Genomic DNA, 20483 nt, shown 5'->3' with positions numbered 1-20483 from the left:
GCCAAACAGCTCATTTCATTGTAACAGGCCTGAGGCTTCAGTGACTCTCACTACCCGACGGGAGTTCAGGCCCTACCATGCTCCCCTGCAGGCTCTCCTATCATTTGCTCCCTGAAGGCTGGATTTCTGAATAAGTCTTGGGCTTCCTGTCAGTCTGCCTGGACTCTCAGTGTGACAGTGGGCCACCCACTGGCTCGTGATTACAAGCAGAAAGTCTTGGCAATGAACACACACATTCAGGGACACCCTGTGTCCTAGTGTGGCCCCCAGGGCAGTGGGCCATTGAGGGTCTTCAGCTGAGCCATTGTGGCAGTTTAAATACGCTTGGCCCATGGAGTGACACTATTAGGAGGCGTGGCCTTGTTGGAGGAAGTGTGGGGGTGGGCAAAGAGAGCCTCCTCCTAGCTGCCCAAGGACAGTTTTCTCCTATCTGTCTTTGGACCCAAGAGGTAGAACTCTCAGTACCTCCTGCCCCATGCCTGCCTGAATGCTGCCATGTTCCCGCCATGATGATAATGGACTGAACCTCTGAACCCGTGAGCCAGCCCCTGTTAAATGTTCTTTATAAGACTTGCCTTGGTCGTGGTGTCTATTCAGAGCAATGGAAACACTACGACAGCCATCTCTCTTCAGTGTCCTCTTTTGAGATAGCCTTGCTATGTCGTCCCAGATAGCCGCAAGTTGCTGTCCTTGTGCAACAGCCTTCCAGGTGCTTGGGTTACACGCAGGTACCACGTGTCAGCGTCTTTATTTTCATTAAAAACCACTCTGAAATTTTTTGGACAAATCTAATTGTCTTTGAAAATTGTCCTTACAGGGTTGGGGATTTAGCTCAGTGGTAGAGTGCTTGCCTAGGAAGCGCAAGGCCCTGGGTTCGGTCCCCAGCTCCGAAAAAAAGAACCAAAAAAAAAAAAAAAAAAAAAGAAAATTGTCCCTACATGCTTTTTTTTTTAAATTATGTGTATACATGCGTGTCCCTGTGGGTATTCTTGGAGTCCAGAAGATAGTGGATCCCCAAGAGTTGGGACTAGAGGCTGCTGGTGTTGAACCACCCAAGGCGGGTGTGGGGGACTGGACTAAGGTCCTGGGCTGAACTACAGGTTCTTGAGACCAAGCTATCTTTCCAACTCCCACACACTCGCTTAGACATTTATTATTTATTTATTTACGTCTGTGTGAGCATGTAGGATGTGCATGTAGGTGTTTGTACCATGGGGTAATACAGAGGTCAGAGGACAATTCTGAGGTCGGCCCTCTCCTTCCACCTTCGCACAAGCTACAGGTACTGAACTCGGGTTGCTAGGCTTGTACAGTCCAAATCTGTTTGCTGAGCCGTCCGTCCCACTGGCCCATTCTCCCACACTCCTTTTCCTGCTGGAATCTGGGAAGAGTGGGTGGAACTGGAGGAAGTAAGTGCTGAGGGGCTCTGGAGCGCTCTGCCTTAGCTGAGGGCAGGAGGGTTGGGGTGTGGAAGGGGGCGGCGACACTGCAGTGTGCTCGTCTGCGCTAAGGAAGCACTGGAGCGCTCGACCTGTGCTGAGGGGGCACTGGAGCGCTCGACCTGTGCTGAGGGGGGCACTGGAGCGCTCGACCTGTGCTGAGGGGGGCACTGGAGCGCTCGACCTGTGCTGAGGGGGGCACTGGAGCGCTCGACCTGTGCTGAGGGGGGCACTGGAGCGCTCAGCCTGTGCTGAGGGGGCACTGGAGCGCTCGACCTGTGCTGAGGGGGGCACTGGAGCGCTCAGCCTGTGCTGAGGGGGGCACTGGAGCGCTCGACCTGTGCTGAGGGGGGCACTGGAGCGCTCAGCCTGTGCTGAGGGGGGCACTGGAGCGCTCGACCTGTGCTGGGGGTAGAGGGGTACTGCAGTGTGCTCGGTCTGCGCTAAGGAAGCACTGCAGCGCTCAGCCTGTGCTGAGGGGGGCACTGGAGTGTGCTCTGCCTGATCTGAGGAGGGTGGGGTGGGGGAACTGGAGTGTGCTCAGCCTAAGCTGAGTGGGACACTGGAGCGCTCTCAGCCTGCTCCTCCATAACATCTTTCTTCACTCATCTTGAAAGTCTAGTTATGGCGTGCTCGGCTCTTAAGCGTCCCCTAAGACCCATGTGGTATAAGTTTGCTCCCCAGAATGATGTTTTTAGGTGTGGAGCCTAGATGGAGGCTAAGTGATTGGCGTGTGTGCATGCGCATGCGCGCGCGTCCTTGAAGAAGGCTGTGGGTCTCTATGGTGTACCTCTCTCACATGCTTCCTGCCCACTTGGTGCCACTAGGTGGGGCCTGCCTTGCCTCTAGCCGGATACCAAAGTGCTGCTGACCATGCATCTGTAAAATTCTGGTACCCAAAGAAACCTTCTCCCTTCTCCCTCTCTCCCTCTCTCTTTCTTATTCTTTTGTTTCCTTTCTGTGTTTTGTTTTGTTTTGTTTTGTTTTGTTTTGTTTTCCCTGAGACAGTGTTTTTCTCTGTGTAGCTTTTGCTGTCCTGGAACTCACTCTGAACATCAGGCTGGCCTTGAACTCAGAGATCCACCTCTTCTGCCGCCCAAGGGCTGGGTTGAAAGGCGTGGCCAACACAGCCCAGAGAAACCTCTTCCTTTGTAAGCTGACTGCTTTGTGTATTCAGTGTAACAACCGAAAGCTGGGTAACAAGGGACTGTAATGAGTTTCACCAAAATCCCACAAATCAAGGAAGGACTATGCAAACGCTTTACCCTGGCAGTGCGGTCAGAAATCACCACAGTGCTACTGACTGGACCTGAAAGGCAGGCTGTATAGGTCTGAAATGGGCCTATAGTACGTCCGCTATCTCTACTTGGCTACTCAGCCCTGGGAAGTGTCCTGACCATCAGTCTAGCTTATCAGTTGTCACTAGGCCTTTGCCTCACACTGAGTTTTGCACATCCCTCAGGCAATCTCACCCTGACCCCGAACTGACCTTCCCAAGACCATGAGTGTCCCCCAAGTCACACTTTTCTCCCAGAGACACCAAGTGTGAGAGATAACCCTTCATTGATTGCTGCCTCCTGGCTCTGCAAAAACCAGGGCAGCAACACTGGGATCTCCTAGCACACTGAGACTCGGAGGAGACCTTGATAGGTCAAGCGGTTACATAAGGGGCCTTGGCTTTTTTGTTGCTGTAATAAACACCACCGGGATCAGGAGCGAGGGAGGGGAGGAAAGGCATTATTTGCATATCCAGAGAATCAGGACTCAAGCAGGGAGCAAAGCAGAGACTGTGGAAGGACAACGCCTACTGGGTTCTTCCAAGGTTCATATTCAGCTAGCGTTCTTATACAGCCTATGTCCCCCTACCAAATGGATGGCACTGCCCACAGTGCACTGGGCCCTTCTCCATCAGTTAACCATCAGGAAAAGGCTGCATAGACAAATCAAGCCCATGTGCCAATCTGATCCAGGCTGTATGAAGTTGACAACCAGAGTTGACTACAATAATCACCTCAAATAATTTTGCAACAGCCTGGTCTGGATAGTTCCAAAAGCAGTGTTACTGAATTCACTTAGACAAACACAAACACAAATAAAACAAAACCAGAGTAAACTATGTCCCAAACCATAGCGACTCCCTGAAGGTGAATTTTAAATGCATCTGTCGATAATTTTAAATGCGTCTGAGTATTTCATTGAGACACTGGTTGATGGGGATAGCCTAGTAAAGGAATGGTTACCTCAAGGACCACAGGCTAAATGTGAAAATCTCCATCAACATGAAAGCCAAGAGCCTTGGCCAAATTACTTGCTTGAAGGGAAATACATATACAGAAACTTGAACTCAGAGGTATTTTTGGTATCCCAGCATTTGCACGGCTTAGATGTTTCCAACCTAGGGCTGGAACCATCTGCAGATATCAGCTAGTTAGAGGGCTCGTCGTGGTCTCCAAAAGGCTTGTGAACCCTTGCTTTAAAAGAAAGGCAAGGTTCAAATCAAGATGTTTAAGGGCTGGTAAAGAAGGTTTAACGTGTAAAAGGGCTTGCCGCACGGACTAGAGGACATGAGTTTGGTCCCTGGATTCTATGGAAGGAATAAACCTAACTTCTGAGCTGGGAAGGGGTGGTACACACCTCCCATCAATCAGGAGGCAGAGGCAGGCAGATCTGAGTTTGGGGTTAGCCTAGTCTATAAAGCAAGTTCCAGAAGAGCCAAGGCTACACAGACAGATCCTGTCTCCTCCCCTTCCCTCTGAAAAAACAGAAAAAAAACCCAATGACTTCTGATCTCCACATATGTGCCAGGGCATACATACACGTATCACACACAAACACACTGACACTAAATATGATCCAAAGTTTGGAAAAGACTTTTTAAATCCATAAATAAAAATACTTACAAGTTTCCGCTCATTATTAGGTATAGATAGTATGTTAGATATCATGCACAGTCATCACATGCTTAGTCACCAGATGCAACATGACCAACACTAACAAGCACTTAAGATATGAATCCGCAGGTATTTTTACCTTCACGAGCAGACGACAGTTACAGGCAAAGAAAATGGGTGTAGGTACGTGTTCAAACACAGATTTTAACCAGGGTTGCAAACCACCAATATATCGCCCTCCATCACTAAGACCTCCCTCACTAAGACCTGTCAGGTAAATTTCAGTCAGGTAATTTAAAGGTGGTGATAAACATTAGCCCAGCCGTTACTGAACGCGGTGCCTCATTTTCATGTATAAGAAAAGGAAGCTCCCACCCATGCTTTATAACAGCCCGATTAGAAGATAGACTGAGGAAACTCCTTTTATAGCCAAATTCTGCAGCCAAAAATCAGAACTGAACGTGGGGCTTGAAAGCAGGGATCCATTCGGAGTATTCCAAGAATAGTTCTCAAATTGCTGGAAAGTATCGCTTCCCTATGCTAGCCTCCAAGTGGAGTGGAAAGCTGAGAGGAAGGGTTGAGTCAGCCTTGTACAACCCAATCGTTTGCTTCCTTCATTTTTCTGTCATATTTAAAATATACTTCACAAGAATATGATTGACTTATGCCTTTCATAAGTATTCCTTAGGTCTGCCGCACACAGGCACTGCTCTAGGTGCTGGGAACCCAGCAGTGAACGAAACAGATCAAAAGCAGTGAAAGCCGAATTCAGATGGAGAAGCATACAGAAGAAAACAAGCGGGCTGTCCTGTTTCCCCTTGACACGTGGGTGTGCGTGTGCAAGAGGAGGAGTGTTTGACGCTGGGACTGGAAGACACTCTCAGGTTGGCGTTGGTCTGTCATTTATCTGCTGCATATGTCAGCTCTGGGGAATCTCCTGTCACCCACTGCCATGGCACCTTAGGAGCCCCAAGACTGTGGCCATGCTAGCTTTATGTAGGTCCTGGGCAGCTGAACTCTGGGCTTTATGTTTTGGAAGCACACGATTTTACCTATTAAATGGTAGGCTCTTCCCTTTAAAATGCCTCCTATGTGTGTAGGAGGGGCCTATGAGCCATGGTGGACGCGTGCAGGCGAGGGGACAACTCTATATGAAGCTGGTTCTCTTTTCGCTTTTACGGGGTTCCGGGGATTGAACTCAGGTCACCAGGCTTGCATAGCAAGTAGCGTTACTCACTGAGCCATCTTGCCGCCCCTCATTTTAATGACAAGGCTCAGTGTGTAGCCCAGGCCAACCTCAAACTTGCAATCCTCCTGCCTCTGCCTCCTGAGTTTTGGGATTACAATTGTGTCCCATCATGACCATCTAAGCCACCCTCTTCCCACTCAGGTATGTCCGAATCAAAGATAGATAGATAGATAGATAGATAGATAGATAGATAGATAGATAGATAGATAGATAGAGGACATTATGGCTCCTATGTATGGTTGAGGGGAAAGTCTCTTGTAGATCTGAAGGAGAGAGCAGTCAGAGGCATCTGGAAGGGTCCAGTTAGAACCCGGCCATGAGAGAAGAGGAGAGAGTGAGAGAGGAACCAGGAGTCCAGAGACTAAGAGACCACATAGCCAAACTGGTGGAGTTTACGAAGGGAAGAGAAGCTGGGGATAGAGGAGAAGCTGCAGGGAGGGAGGGCTGGAGAGGCTGAGGGTGGGGGTGGGGTGGGGTGGGAAAGGCTGAGAGGAGCCTGGACTCTGTGACAGGTGCTGGTAAAGCTGAGAGAGACTGGGTGGGGGGATCACCTCAGTTAAGGAAGCTCCTGGGGGGGGGTGTCGTGTGTCCTGAGTTCGAGCCCTAACGATCTCCTGTGGTTATTCACGTTAATAACTCAGTGTATTTCCGAGACGGCAGTGGTGCCTTGGATCCCAGCATTCAAGGGGTAGAGGCAGGCAGATGTCTGTGAGTTGGAGGCTAGCTAGCCTGGTCTACAGAGCAAGTTCCAGGATATTCAGGGCTACACAGAGAAACCCTGCCTCAAAAAAACAAAAACAGAACAACAGCAACAACAACACCCCAAGAAACTAATTTAGTTTTTTAAGATGTTTCCTGACCACTTGTTTAGACTATCTTACGTAGGGTCATAAAAACAGATATGATATACAAACACACACTCATCTATCTATACAACCCCCAGCCAGACTCATTTGGATAAAACGTCTAATTCTACATCTTTCACCATTTAAGTAGCTCCCCCAGTGGGTCAGCAGAACAAATGTTTTCTCTACTTCCGGAAAGGGTCCAATTTATCCTCAGCAAAAGCGCACCATGGGATAGCACTGGTCAGGCAGTTTATGGTAGTCCTGTGACTTCAAAGAACAAAGAAGTTTTTTGGGTTGACTTACCGCAAGTCTCAAGAGTTTGCAAATCCACTGGGGGTAAAATGCAGTAGAGAAAATACTTAAAATCCAGCCAGGAGTCATGTGGGTATCTGTGATGCCAGCATTTGTGAGGCTGAGGCAGGATCTATGAGCTGGACACCAGTTTGAGCTACACAGGAGACATTACCTCTAAAACTGAGGCAAAATTAAACACATAGAGATGTGCGCTGAGACAGAGTCCGACTATTTTGAAACAACATTAACAGCTGGACACATTATATAGTGATTCTTTGGCCTTCACAACTCTATGAGGGGTTTACTGTGATTGTGCCCATTTTACAGATGGAAAGAATAAGGTCCAGAAGTTAGGGAATCTGTCCAGAAGAGGGATGTGGTGAAAACGGGTTGGGCTGGGCTTTATACTCAGTGGGACACACTTCAGAGTCCACTCTCTAACTGATCTGACAGGATGTAGGGGTGAGTGGAGGAGAAGGGAGTGGCAAGCAAATGGAAGGGCTCAGTGCTCAAGGTGACTGGCTGCTTGTCTTAGGGTATCTTCTGCTAGGACAAAACACCATAGCCTAAAGCAAGCAGGGAGCAGAGGCCAGGGAGGGGTGCTACTTACTGGCTTGCTCTTCACAGTGTGTTCGGCCTGCTTTCTTAGAGAACCCAGGACCCCCAGCCCAGGGTGGCCCCACCCACAGTGGGCTGCCCCTCCCCCACTGATCACTAATTAAGAAAATGTCCTACAGCCAGGTAGATCTTTTGGAGGCATTTTCTCCATTGATGTTCCCTCCTCTCCGATGACTCGAGCTTGTGTCAAGTTGACATAAGACACTGCTCTTCCAGAGAACCTGAGTACAATTCCCAGCACCCACGTAGCTCACAACCACCTATGGCTCCAATTCTGGGGGACCTGGTATCCTTTTTTTTTTTTATCTCTAGGGAGACTGATACATGTGGTGCCCAAGCAGGCAGAACACCTACACCCGTAAAATATAACAACAAGAGCAGAATAGAATGAAACAAAGCAGTGGCACAGGACAGAAATACGTTCATCCATAGTAACTCATAGCCTTACCTCTAACCATCTTCCTGCCTCAGCCTCCCAAGGGCCAGGGTTGCCAGTGTGACTGACACCTGTCTTTAATAAGATAACTTCCTTTGGGGCTGTGATTCTGCAGGGCAGGCAGTTAATCTGCCATGGTCTTTTGAGGAGTGTCCTCAGACCCTAAGAAGGCCAGTTGCTACCTGAGGCTGTGTGTGAGTTCAAAGATCGAATACCAGGGAGGCCACGGGCTTTGGAGGCCCAGCAAGAAATCAACATGGTGGAGAATCTAAGCAGGCGGTCAGGGAGAAGGACACAGCGAGCTTTGGGATAGAACAAGAACATTTGGGCAAAGCAGATCGGAAGGAATCTTATTTCCCTGCACAGGAATGAACAGTCCTGAAGGGAAGGCCAGTTAGAAGGCTGTTGCCGAGTGCCCTGCCCCAGCCTGGGGCCAAGGCTCATCCCAGAAGGTCTGCTATTCCGGCTGCTTTCTGGCTTGCCTTTTGACTCCGCAAAAGTTAGTTACTGCCCCATCACCGTGGGGTCTGGTTCAGAACCATCTTTTACATCTGAAATTTGCTCTCTCTGCCTAACTTCCTAACAATCCTTTAGCTGCTTCTTTTCAAAATGCCAGAGAAGCATGAAAAAGCTAGGAACTCCCCACTCCCTCCGAGAGGATTATTTAATATAGGATTAATATACGATTATTTAATGTAGGATGCTCAAGGGGATCATTTATAAGTAAGATAACTAGCAAGCTCCCCAGTCTCGGGAGCTGGGAGCAAAGCAAAGCTTAGGTGAAAGGGAAGGGAAGGGACCTTCAGCCATGTATGCTCAGAGCAGATAGTGAAGTTGCTAAAGCAAGAGAAGGGAGATACCAGATAGTACTGGTCCAAGACTGGGGCTGGAGATGAGAGAGGAAGAGAAACCAGTCGCAGAGATGTGCTTAGTACTTGCTTTGTTTTACCCTGGCAAATAATATATATTTCTTTCATTAACTGGCCACAATGAGGCATTGCTGAAAACTCAGCTTTTGAAAAATACCCACCCCCACTCCGGCGCATTAGAGATCAAACCCAGGTCTTGCAAGGTACCGAGTTCTTCTCCCGCCACTGATACATTCATCCCCGCCCCCAACTTTTCCTTATGGAAAGCTACAGACACATGCAAATGCCGAGCTAGAGTCACACTTAGGTGCGATGACACCTCCAGGCCTGGTTTCCTGACTCCCTTCCTTCTGCACTGCTCTGTCGCCACCCCGTGAGGACTGTGCTCTGGCTCCCGCTTCACTAACTCCCCTCCCCCTCTTCTCAGGAAGCCTGGGAACACTAAGGGGGCCGATGTGAGAGAAGGAAAAGGCACCCACAGAAACACCCGTGTACCGAGCAAAGTGTACCGCAGATAGACGAGAAGGGAGCCGAGACTCCTGGTAGCCCAACCCCTGGGGGTGGGGGTTGGGGGATGGCAGAGTTTAGGTAGGGTTGGGCAGCTGGGTTGAGTCCTTTGAGGTCTGGAATAGGATCTAGTGTTATTTCATCATATGGAAATGTTTCAGGGCACCTCTGCAACCCAGGAAATGCAACCTGTAACACGACCAGGCTCTAACGTGAGTGGTGCTGTAAGGGACCCACTCTTGCATAGACTTCGATGTGAGAAAATGCCGCATGAAAACACTCGGGTGAGAGGAGTTTTTCAGCCCCATTATGATCTTAGGGGACCACCAGCCTACGAGTGGTTCATCATTAGCATTACGACATAGCATGTGACTACCCTCTGTTTATGGACTTGTCTATCAGCAGAGCTCCGCCCCCACCTGTAGTCACGCCCCTCTCTCTTCATATCCTCCAATCTCACTCAGAGATGCGCTTCTCCTCCCTCCAGTTTTAATCTATATCCTGCCTCACGTGAGTCCTTTCCCTGCAGAACACTCCGCGCTCACACTACGGCTCTCAGCTGGGCCTCTCAGCCTCCAGCCCAGCGCTCCTCTGCTTGAATGATCCTAGGCATTGACCAGTGCTGGGCCTGCGGGAAGCTTTGTGCTCAGGGGTGCCTCCCTGCTGAGGGGCTCCTCGGGGTCTCTGGCACCTGTTTAGGTGCACACTGCCACCAACCCTGCAGCTTAGTTTTCTGTACACAGGCTCTCAGAGACTCACACAGAATGGGGGTCAGAAGAAGATGTGTGCAGGAAAACATGGATCACACAAGATTAACCGAACCACCCACGCGTTCAGAGCAACTCAAGCCTATAGAGAAGTGTCTTCCCCAAACTGGTGTCTGCACACACTCTTCTTGAGGGACTTTACATTCGACCTGGAAATTCAAATTCTTTAGAAAGCATGGAGACCCTTCCTCCCCGCTCCCCGCCCCCCCTTTTTGCAGACATGGTTTCTCTGTGTAGCCCTAGCTATCCTGAACTTGCTTTGTAGACCAGGCTGACCTTGAACTCAGAGAGATCTGCTTGCCTCCAGCTCCCGAGTGCTGAGATTAAAGGTGTGTACAACCGCTGCTTGGCATGGCGGCCCTTCTTAAAATAACCATGCTTCCAGCTCCAATTCCGCCACTAGCCTGGTGTACCCCAAGTCTCAGTCACAGGGACTCATCTGCCTCCCTCTGCCCCCCTTCCCTGCTCACCTCCACCCCCTCACTCTCTGTGCCGAGGTCTGAGACATTTAGTAATCTAAAGACTACTGGCTGATGGGCCACTTCCCACTGCCCGAGCCTCAGTTTTTTTTTTTTTTTTTTTTTTTTTGGAGCTGGGGACCGAACCCAGGGCCTTGTGCTCGCTAGGCAAGCGCTCTACCACTGAGCTAAATCCCCAACCCCTCCGAGCCTCAGTTTTAGTGTTTGTTGGGAGAAAGGCAGGGGCTACAGCAGTCAGAAGGTACAGCATGCTCCACAGGCATTCAGAGGGGACATCTGGACCCCGACGGGGTCTTCTCAGCCAGCCTGGAAGAGTCCAGGAAGCAGGCACTGCTCCCCATCCACACCGCACATCTTAGTGTCTCAGTGTTTGATGAGTGACTGAAGGAGGAAAGAAATTGTTCGGTCCTTTCTGTTCCTATCGCTTCAGACACACAAATATTGGGATTTTTCATAGCCATTGCAGGCTGTGTGCTGCAGTTTGGAATTTTGAGGTCTCAGAATGAAAACCACCCCACTTTATATTTTCAACAGTAAAATAAGCCAATCTCTAGGACCAGGAGAATCTTCTACCTCGAGTTTTACACGTGAGAGTGGCTGGCTTTTCACACCACAGACAGACCTGTGAATCCAACCAACCCATCCGTTTACCAGAGCCAGGAAGCTCAGGCAGCAGAGCTCCTGCAGCCCAGCGAGGACATCCACATCCGGCATCCCAGCCCTCAGGAGGCAGACAGCAAATAAGTGTGTCCCTTAAACCGTCCCAGTGAATGTTACTGCAAAAAGCACCTTTTGCCGGGCATGGTGGTGCACATCTTTAGTCCCAGCACTTGGGCGGTGGGTTCGAGGCCAGCCTGGTTTATAGTGAGTTACAGAACAGTCAGAGCTATGTACCGAGACCCTATCTCAGAAAACAAAAACAACAAAAAACAAAACAACAACAGCAAAAACCCAACCCCTCCCCCAAAAAAAACCAAACCAAACAAACAAAAGAAAAAAGAAAGGCATTTTCACCCTTTATTTTCACCTTCTATTTCACATTTTCACCTTTTACTCTGAATTCTTACCAAGTTAAAACTACAGCAAGGTAGACCTTGTTCTAAATTAAGTCTCCTCCGGTTCTGTTTTGATTGTTTTTTTCTAAAAGTGGTCTGGTTTCTTCCCCACTGTCTTTCATTCTGACAGTTAGGGAGTTTCCTAAGCATAGCTGGAAGTAAACCAGACCAAACCAGACCAAACCAAACCAAACCCTTTTTTTCCCCTCAAATTTCTCTAAGTTTACCCTTCCCTGAACTTTTTTTCTTCTTAGTTTGTCTTTCTTTCTTTCTTTCTTTCTTTCTTTCTTTCTTTCTTTCTTTCTTCCTTTCCTTCCCTTCTTCCTCTTCCTTTTTCTCCTCTTCCTCCTCCTCCCCTCTTCCTCTTTCTCTTCCTCCTCCTCCTCTTCCTCCTCCTCCTTCTTCTTCTTCTTCTTCTATGCCATTGTTTTGTTTTTGTTTTTTTTTAATTCATGAACTTAGGGTAGCTTTGAACTGTCTATCTGTCTGGGATGACAGGTGTGTAGTACCATGCCTGGCTTCACTTCTTTTTTTTTTTTTTTTTGGAGACAGGGTCTCACTATGTAGCCCTGGTGCCCTTGAACTCATAGAGACTCACTTATCTATGACTCTCAAGGGCTGAGCCTAATAAAATATTATTAATAAATCATATAGAAAAGAAATAACAGAAAATGATAAATATTATTAGGCCACCATACTTGGTCTAATAATAAATAATTTGTATGTGTATGTGTGTTGCAGGGGTTGAACTCAGGCCGTTGGGCATGTATGACTATATAAATACTTTTTCTCAATGAGCCATCTCCTGGGCACAGAGGTGATGGGTGATATTTTAACTGTATATAAGCTGGGTGTTGTGATCACACCTTTGATCCCAGCACTCGGGAGAAGGAGGCAGGTGGATCTCTGTGAGCTCCAGGCCATCATGTCTACATAGTGAGTTCCAGGACGGCCAGAGCTATATTTAAAGACCCTGTCTCAAAAAAGAAACAAACAAAAAAAGTATAAAACACTGCTGCACCAAAGGCCTGTTCGCTTTCACTGAATCTAAGACATCTTAAGGTGTGTGTGAGGCAGAGCTGTACACACCTGTAATCCTCGCACACTAGAGGCTGAAGCAGGAGGATAGAATGTTCCAGGCTAGTCTGGGCTATACCTTACCAAGACTATGTCTCAGATGAACAAAATGAACCCCAGGATGTACATAGTGCTTTCATTTCCCAGTAAGGAACTGAAGTTCTGAACGGCTAAGTAGCTTGATCTTCTGAGGTCATCTGTCCGTCCTATCCCCTCCTCTCTTCAGCTCTGGGCTCGTCCTTGGGCACGCTCTGCAAGTGTTCTGCTTCTGATGCACACCCTGACTCTGCTCCTGTCAGCTTTTACTTTCCCCTACGGGATAATTACGGTTCATTTCAATTCTCAGACTCTGTTACCAAAATGCCAACCTTCACTGGGTTTGCTGTTTTGAGATATGTATGGTCCTAAGTAGCCCAGGCTAGCCCAGAACTTGTTAGGTAGCTGAGGTTGGCCTTGAACTCCTGATCTTCCTGCCTCTACCTCCTAAGTGCTGGGATTACAGAACACAATGAATAGTTTGTCTGTCTGCCTGTCTGTCTGTCTATCTATCTATCTATCTATCTATCTATCTATCTATCTATCTATCTTTCTTTCACAGTTGGGGGTTGAACCTGCAGTCTCAACCTAGGCAAACATTCCACCATTGAACTATATCTCTAGCCCTAAAACCCAAACCAAACATTTTCTTTTTGTAAAATGACCTATCTGTCAAGGTCACTGTTCATCCTATTCCCACCCAGAATTCCCAGGATGGGAATCAAATGATCTGAGGTTTGAACAGCCCCCTTGTCACATACCTTCCTTCTACAGTCTCCTGCTTCAGGCCGCGGTACTGTCACCTGCCTGGTGGCCATAGTCAGTAGTCTGGAAGTCCAGTAGCAGGACACAGACAGGACATAAGCCCTCCACAGGTATTGGCTATGTGAAAGATTTAAATGAGCGAGCAGGAGCCATGAACCTCAGCTCTTCCCCCGCCCTGAGCCAGAGATTAACTGATCATAAAGTCCTACATCATAAATCTCTCTCACATCCTCTCTCCTTTTCTGATCCCTGCCTTGCTCCCCTTGCTGGATTTTGTCAGGGCTACAATGAGATCAATCTGCATAAAAGCATTTGGGAAAAAGGAAACCTCTTCTGAGGGGGCGGGGGAGGGAGGGAGGAGGAATCCCGGAGGAATCTGGGCTGAACGTACCAGGCCCAGTCTTCTGTTCTGTTCTAACTCTGCTGTTTGTCTTTTCCCGACCGTGATTTCTCTGCCTCTGCTGGAAGATACTCGTTACCCATTTGCTGGAGGAAACATGGCGCCTCGGTCTCCACATACCTACTAACACGCCGTTCCGCCCTTTTATGTTACTTACTCCAGTTATTTCTTAGAGTAAGATCCATCTATCAGGAAGGCTTGAAGACCCCGTACAAAAAGGAGCACCTGTTCAGTTTTTGTAGCTCCCATGGCATCTCATGAGACCTAAGGCGTAGGGCGAATGATTGATAAATGTCTACCGACCATAGGGGGAAAATGATGCAGATCTGTAATTCGTGGCAACGTAGGTGAAACCCAGCGGCGTAATGTGGAGTGAAACGGGGCAGCACAGAAAAACAAGGCCTGCATGGCCTCACTCACGTGTACAATAAAGCAAACCTAATCTCATAGATCAAATCAGATCTCGATCTGGTGGCAGAACGGAGGTTGCAAGGGGCTTAGGAGAGTAGGAGGGAGGTAAGGGTTCAGTTACAGAGGAATAAGGAGTATCTGTCCATGCCAGGGTCACGATAGATATGCCACTGCAAGATTTAAAAAGCTACACGAGGGAGTTGGGGATTTAGCTCAGTGGTAGAGCGCTTGCCTAGGAAGCGCAAGGCCCTGGGTTCGGTCCCCAGCTCCGAAAAAAAGAACCAAAAAAAAAAAAAAAAAAAAAAAAAGCTACACGAGGAGCTGGCGAGATGGCTCCGTGGCTAAGAGCACTGGCTGCTCTTGCAGATGACCTGGGTTTGATTTCCAGCACCCACAAAGAGGCTCACAACCATCTCTTAACTTCAGCTCCGGGTGATCTGATGCCCTCTACTGGCCTGCGCTGGTACTGCAACTAACTGGCACACATGCATACACCCAGGCTCACACATGTACTATTAAAATAATAAAGTCAGTTTAAAAAAAAAAAGACTTTCTAAGGTTTTGGCTCTAAGATTTCTGTTTACAAGTCGAAGAGGCGTGTTTTTGGTTCCCTGTCCTTGGACACGTAAGAATCGGAGGCAAAGAAATGTGGTGGGTTTGGAAAGGACTGGGACCAGCTTGCCCGTCGCAGGCTCAGGACCAACCATTCCACAGAGGAAGAAAATTAAAAACAAAACACAACAAAACAAAACAAAAACAAGTTGAAGAGGCACAGGCATTTAGACTTGATTTAAACATTACACTCAGATTAACTTGACCCAAACACAAGGGCTCCCCAGTACTCAGAGGGCTGGGCGGTTATTGGGGTATGTGAATATTTCGATGTGATTCCTCTCCCCCAGTCTAATCTCCCTGACACTGGTGCTGTATACCCTTAGGATAGGAGTTGTCCTCTGAGAATTTTTGGGCTAAATCTGCGAACATACCTGCAGGAATGTTAAGGGAATGTCAGCTCTGTCAGTGAGGGGCTGGAGGGGTAACAGAAACTCTATTCATAACCTGGGAAAAGGGGCTGGGGATTTAGCTCAGTGGTAGAGCGCTTACCTAGGAAGCGCAAGGCCCTGGGTTCAGTCCCCAGCTCCGGAAAAAAAGAACCAAAAAAAAAAAAAAAAAAAAAAAAAAACCTGGGAAAAGCACCATGGAAGTGGGGTTCAAACAGGCTTGCAGATTATGGAGCAAGAAGCACACACTGGACCCGGTGTAGAAAGGAAGTGTAATTAGAGCCCACATGAACCAGGTAATGTCTAGCCACGACCCCTGCGGACACAGGTGTGCCAGCTCTAACACGGGCAAGTGTTGAAACTGTCAACAGTTGCCTTCACTGGTTGGAGGTCACCGCAATAGTCTACTGGGATAGTTTCCCTTGGAGTGGGCTTCAGAGAGCCAAGTGCTACTCTGTATGGCTTCCCTCAAGGCCAAGGGGCTGGGTGTGTGCACACACAATAATCTGCCCTGAGAAGCTTGGCCAGTGTGACAGGAGGTTCCTGCTAGGAAATGAAACAACCCATCCCAACAACGGAGTCCGGTGTGGAGCAGGAGGAACTGACCAGCTCACTCCCCTCTCTTAGAGGTCCACAGCATGGCTCTGGATCCAGCGCTCAACTACACCAGCATCTGTGATCCCTTTTGGCTGAGGTCAGACTCTTCAAACTCTTGAGAGTTTGAAGGCCAGCCTGGGCCATGTAGCAAGGCCCTGTGTACAACAATCAAGGTCTAGAGAGATGGCTCAATGGTTAAGAGGTCTGGCTGTCCTTTTAGAGGACCCAGGTTCGATTCCCGGTGCCCCCATGGCAGCTCACAACTGCCTATAACTCCAGTTCCAAGGGAATGCAGTCAATGGCCTCTCTGGCCTCCTCAGGCACCAGGAATGCACACGCTACACAAACATGCAGGCAGTCACTCATACACATAGGATGAAAATCATTAAAATCTCAAAAATGAATTTTTTTTTGGTTTGGTATTAGGACAAAACTCCCAATAATTTCTGAAATTGTCCTAAACACATTTCTGCTATTTTGTGTTAGGAATTTGTTTGAAGCAATCTTCCCAGCATTACTGATTATAAAATCAAAATATTGATCCACTCTGAAAAATGTTGAAGTTCTGTGTGTCTTGTAGCATCAAATATTCAGCCAAGATTTAATTCTTTACATAAAAAGTGCACAGCTATTTCATTAGTATGCAAATTAGCTTTTGTCTTGAATAAATGTTAAAATTATTTATATACACACACATCAAAGAACTGTTATAAAACTTCTTTTATAACTTTTAAAAATTCTTTAGGGGCTGCAGGGAGAGGCGACTCAGCGGTTAAGAGCACTGACTGCTCTTCCAGAGGTCCTGAGTTCAAATCCCAGCAACCACATGGTGGCTCACAGCCGTCTGTAATGGGGTCCGATGCCCTCCTCTGTGTCTGATGTTCTCTTCTGTTGTAATGGCATACGTGCAAATAGAGTGTTCATATAAATGAATAAGTAAATCTTTAAAATCCATTAGGATTTACTATTTACAAATGTTTGACCTGTCTGCTTGCCTGTCTATCTATCTATAAATTTATCTATCTAAAATCTATCTATCTATCCATCATCTATATATATATCCATCTATCATCTATCTATCCATCTATCTATTGATCGATCTATGTATCTATCCATCTATCTATCCATCCATCTATTGTCTGTCTGTATGTCTACTATCTATCTATCTATCCATCCATCTATTGTCTGTTTGTATGTCTATCTATCCATTGTCTGTCTATTGTCTGTCTGTCTGTCTATCTATCTATCCATCTATCTATTGTCTGTCTGTCTATCTATCTATCCATCCATCAGTGTACCTGGAGTCAGGCAAACCTTTCACAGGTGAAAAAGGCTCTCCAGTGAAGCTTAAGAAGCCTTCGGGGTTGGGGACTTAGTTCAGTGGTAGAGCGCTTGCCTAGCAAGCGCAAGACCCTGGGTTCGGTCCCCAGCTCCGAAAAAAAAAAAGAAAAGGAAAAAGAAAAAAAGAAAAAAAAGAAGCCTCGCTCTAGACAATGCTCTTTCCCCGGCCCTCACTGGGATGTCCTGAGGGTAGGGGTCACGTCTTACCTCGGGGACCTAAGAAGTGTTTGTTTTACCAGACTTGGCACACACACACACCCCCCGCCCCAAGTGGGGCCATGTTGTCTATCCTAGTACTTTGACCTCTGTAAACTTGTTTCCTAACCTGTAAAATGGGAATAAGGCTGGTAATTTGCTTAGAGGACAGACCGGGAATAATCCACGTCAGGACTGCAATGCCAAGGGCATTAAAGCCCAGCAAATGCTAGTCACTGCTATTACTGCCCCTCACGGTCTGGCACAATCTTTTAAGCTCCATGTGACCCTGGCTGTCCGACTGTGGACACTGGTGTCACCCTACCCCCTTTTAAAGATTTATTTATTGTATGTATATGAGTACAATATAGCTGTCTTCAGACACACCCGAAGAGGGCATCGGATCCCATTACGGACGGTTGAGAGCCACCATGTGGTTGCTGGGAATTGAACTCAGGACCTCTGGAAGAGCAGTCAGTGCTCTTAACCACTGAGACATCTCTCTAGTCTGATGTCACTTTTTAAAAGAAAAAAAAAAAACTATTGTGGTTTGTCCATCTGCCCTCCTTCCATCTGTCTGCCCACCTGCCCGCCTGCTTGCCTGCCTGCCTGCCTCACTACAGAGCCCTGGCCATCCTGGAACTCATCATGCGGACAGAGGCAGTCTCCAACCCATTGATATCCACCTGCCTCTGCCTCCTGAGTGCTGGGATTGAAGGCGTGCACATTCTTGTGCTGTCAAGTGAATACATTCTAATCTAATCTGTACATCTATTCATCAAGTTTTTAAGATTTGGGACCAGAACGTGTCTTCTGCTTTCTGGTGGGTAGAATTCTGCGATGACCCCTGACACCCAGCCACCATGGGGCAGACAGAGACAGTGACTGTGGAGATCAGGCCCCAGCTCTAGGTCTTATCAGAAGGCACAGTGAAGTGATGGTTAAGGGGCCTTCCCTGGTGGGCCTGACTCAAATCGCACGAAGTCATTGGCTGGTGGGTCTGAAGCATAGTCACACAGGAGAAGCAGGCCCTGGTGTCCTGTTGTGAAGGGTGGCTTCATAGTGACACTGTCGGGGTTGGGGATTTAGCTCAGTGGTAGAGCGCTTGCCTAGCAAGCGCAAGGCCCTGGGTTCGGTCCCCAGCTCCGAAAAAAAAGAAAGAAAAACAAACAAACAAACAAACAAACCATAGTGACACTGTCCGTTTCCAAAAGTTGGAAGAAAGGAGTTTTCATCATAAAGAGATGATAATTGTTTCAAGAGTAGATGTTTACCCTGATATAAAACCACAGTACTGGCATCCAAACAGTGTAAAATCCAATCGGTAGGTGCAGTTTTTAATGTGCATTAAGTAGCTGTGCCTGGAGAGATGGCCCAGTGGGTAGAACACTTCCTGAGAGAGGGAGGACTTGGGTTCAGATCCCCAGAACTGCATACTACCGAGTACGGTATAGTGTGCGCAGGTAGAGAGTGGAGAGTCCCGGAAGCCCGTGGGCCAGCCAGCCTGCCTGGGGACGCAGCATGGGAGAGGGAAGAGATCCCTCTCAAGCAAGATGGAGAGCAAGGACTGACACACAACCTTGTCTTCAGGTTCCTTTATCTACGATGGGGCAGGTGTGTGCCAGTGCTCTCACACACACATACATGTGCACATACTATAGTATGCACATGAAGAAATAACAACAAAAGAAAAAACCTTTAAGGAAGGCATGAAAGAAAGAAAACAGGAGTCAAACAAAAATCAGTGTAAACAAGATGAGTGTCTGCTTCCTGCAGAGGCAGAGGCTAAAAGCAAAAGGCTTCCTGCGCCTCTATGTTGGAGGGGAGGGGCGGGTTTGAGGACCAGGCAGTGGTACCCTCTGCTGACAACCAGGGAAGGAGAGGACTTCAGTAGATGCGGAGGAAACAGGTTCTGCCAACACAAGCTGAAAGAACCTGGAGGCTGCTCTGAGCTCAGGGACACCAATGCCCACACTCTGGCTCTGTCACCCTAGTTCTCTCTACAGAGCTCTGCACCCTGGGTCGGCCCCGTCTGATGTGTCTGTGTGCAAACATTTTTGTTGGGTACTGAACAACGGACATCAGTAGATACTTCTTTCCAGTGACCTTTTAATTAATTAATTATTAATTAATTAATGTATTTGATTAATAATTAATTTATTTATTTAATGTCTTTTGAGACAAAGTCTTACTCAGGTAGCCCAGGTTGGCCCTGCCTCATCTCCATGCCTCAGGCTCCCTCATGCTGGGAATACACTCATGAGTGACCACGAAGGGCTTGGCTCTCCGGTACCTCCTTTTCTGAACGAAAAACACCATCATGTTATATTTCGTCATCGAAACAAACCTTGACGAGTGAAATGACTTCATGTGATCCCCAGTGAGGTAGGTTCGGGCCTCTGCCGCCAACATTTTTTTAACGGAAGATTCCTTGACTTACACCTGCTGTGCTTGCTTGTTCTGCATTTAAATGGCTACGACACACCACTCCAGTGTCTTTAAAAACCATGAAGAGAGTCATTTAAACTGGAAACGCACCTAGACGCATACGGCATATATCCAGGGGCTACATTTTAGCTTCAAGACACTAAAACCAGCTAGTGGGACATTTTACAAACGAATCATCAAAAGAATTTATTGGTAAAAATTCTTTGCATAAATTACCCCTGCAAGGAGCATACTATGTAACTAATGTTTCCATGTCAATGAAAAAAAAAAAGGTCCTTTGAAAACAGTGCTTTGCTGGTCTTTCACACACACACCTTTTTTGTTTTCTTCTAGACAGGTTTCTCTGTGTAGCCCTGGCTATACTGGAACTCACACTGTAGACCAGGCTGGCCTTGAACTCAGTGATCTGCCTGCCTGTGCCTCCTGAGCGCTGGGATCAACGTTGTGGGCCACAACCAATTGGCTCATTTTTTCTTCTTCTTTTAATTAGAAAAAGTTAAGGAGATGGAGAGATGGCTCAGCAATTAAGAGCACTGGCTGCTGTGGCAGAGAACCTGGGTTCAGTTCCCAGCACCCACATGGGGGCTCGCATCCATCTGAAACTCAAGTCCCAGGGGATCCGATGTCCTCTTTTGGCCTTCTCAGACCCTGTGTGCACGAATGCACAAACACACACAGAGGCAAAACACACATACATATCTACAAAAATACAAAAATGTAAAAAGTTGGGTGCCGAATATGTGTCGGCACACATCTTTAA

At 47.7% G+C, this 20483-nt stretch overlaps 1 protein-coding gene and 1 non-coding gene across 2 annotated transcripts in view; one reads left to right on the top strand and one right to left on the bottom strand.

Annotated features, from left to right (window-relative positions):
• The window catches only part of Hmgb1 (high mobility group box 1), a 129301-nt gene that overhangs the window by 41776 nt on the left and 67042 nt on the right, over positions 1 to 20483 (bottom strand). The window lies entirely within an intron of this gene.
• Positions 14717 to 14857, top strand: LOC120096113 (small nucleolar RNA SNORA38). Its single transcript, XR_015635014.1, has one exon. It is a non-coding gene; the product is annotated as a small nucleolar RNA SNORA38 (small nucleolar RNA).

This window comes from Rattus norvegicus, chromosome 12, assembly GCF_021556685.1.
Source record: "Rattus norvegicus strain SHRSP/BbbUtx chromosome 12, alternate assembly SHRSP_T2T, whole genome shotgun sequence".
Taxonomy (NCBI): Eukaryota; Metazoa; Chordata; class Mammalia; order Rodentia; family Muridae; genus Rattus; species Rattus norvegicus.
Note: the sequence above shows the minus strand (reverse complement) of the source record. Positions and strands in the feature narration are given on the sequence as shown.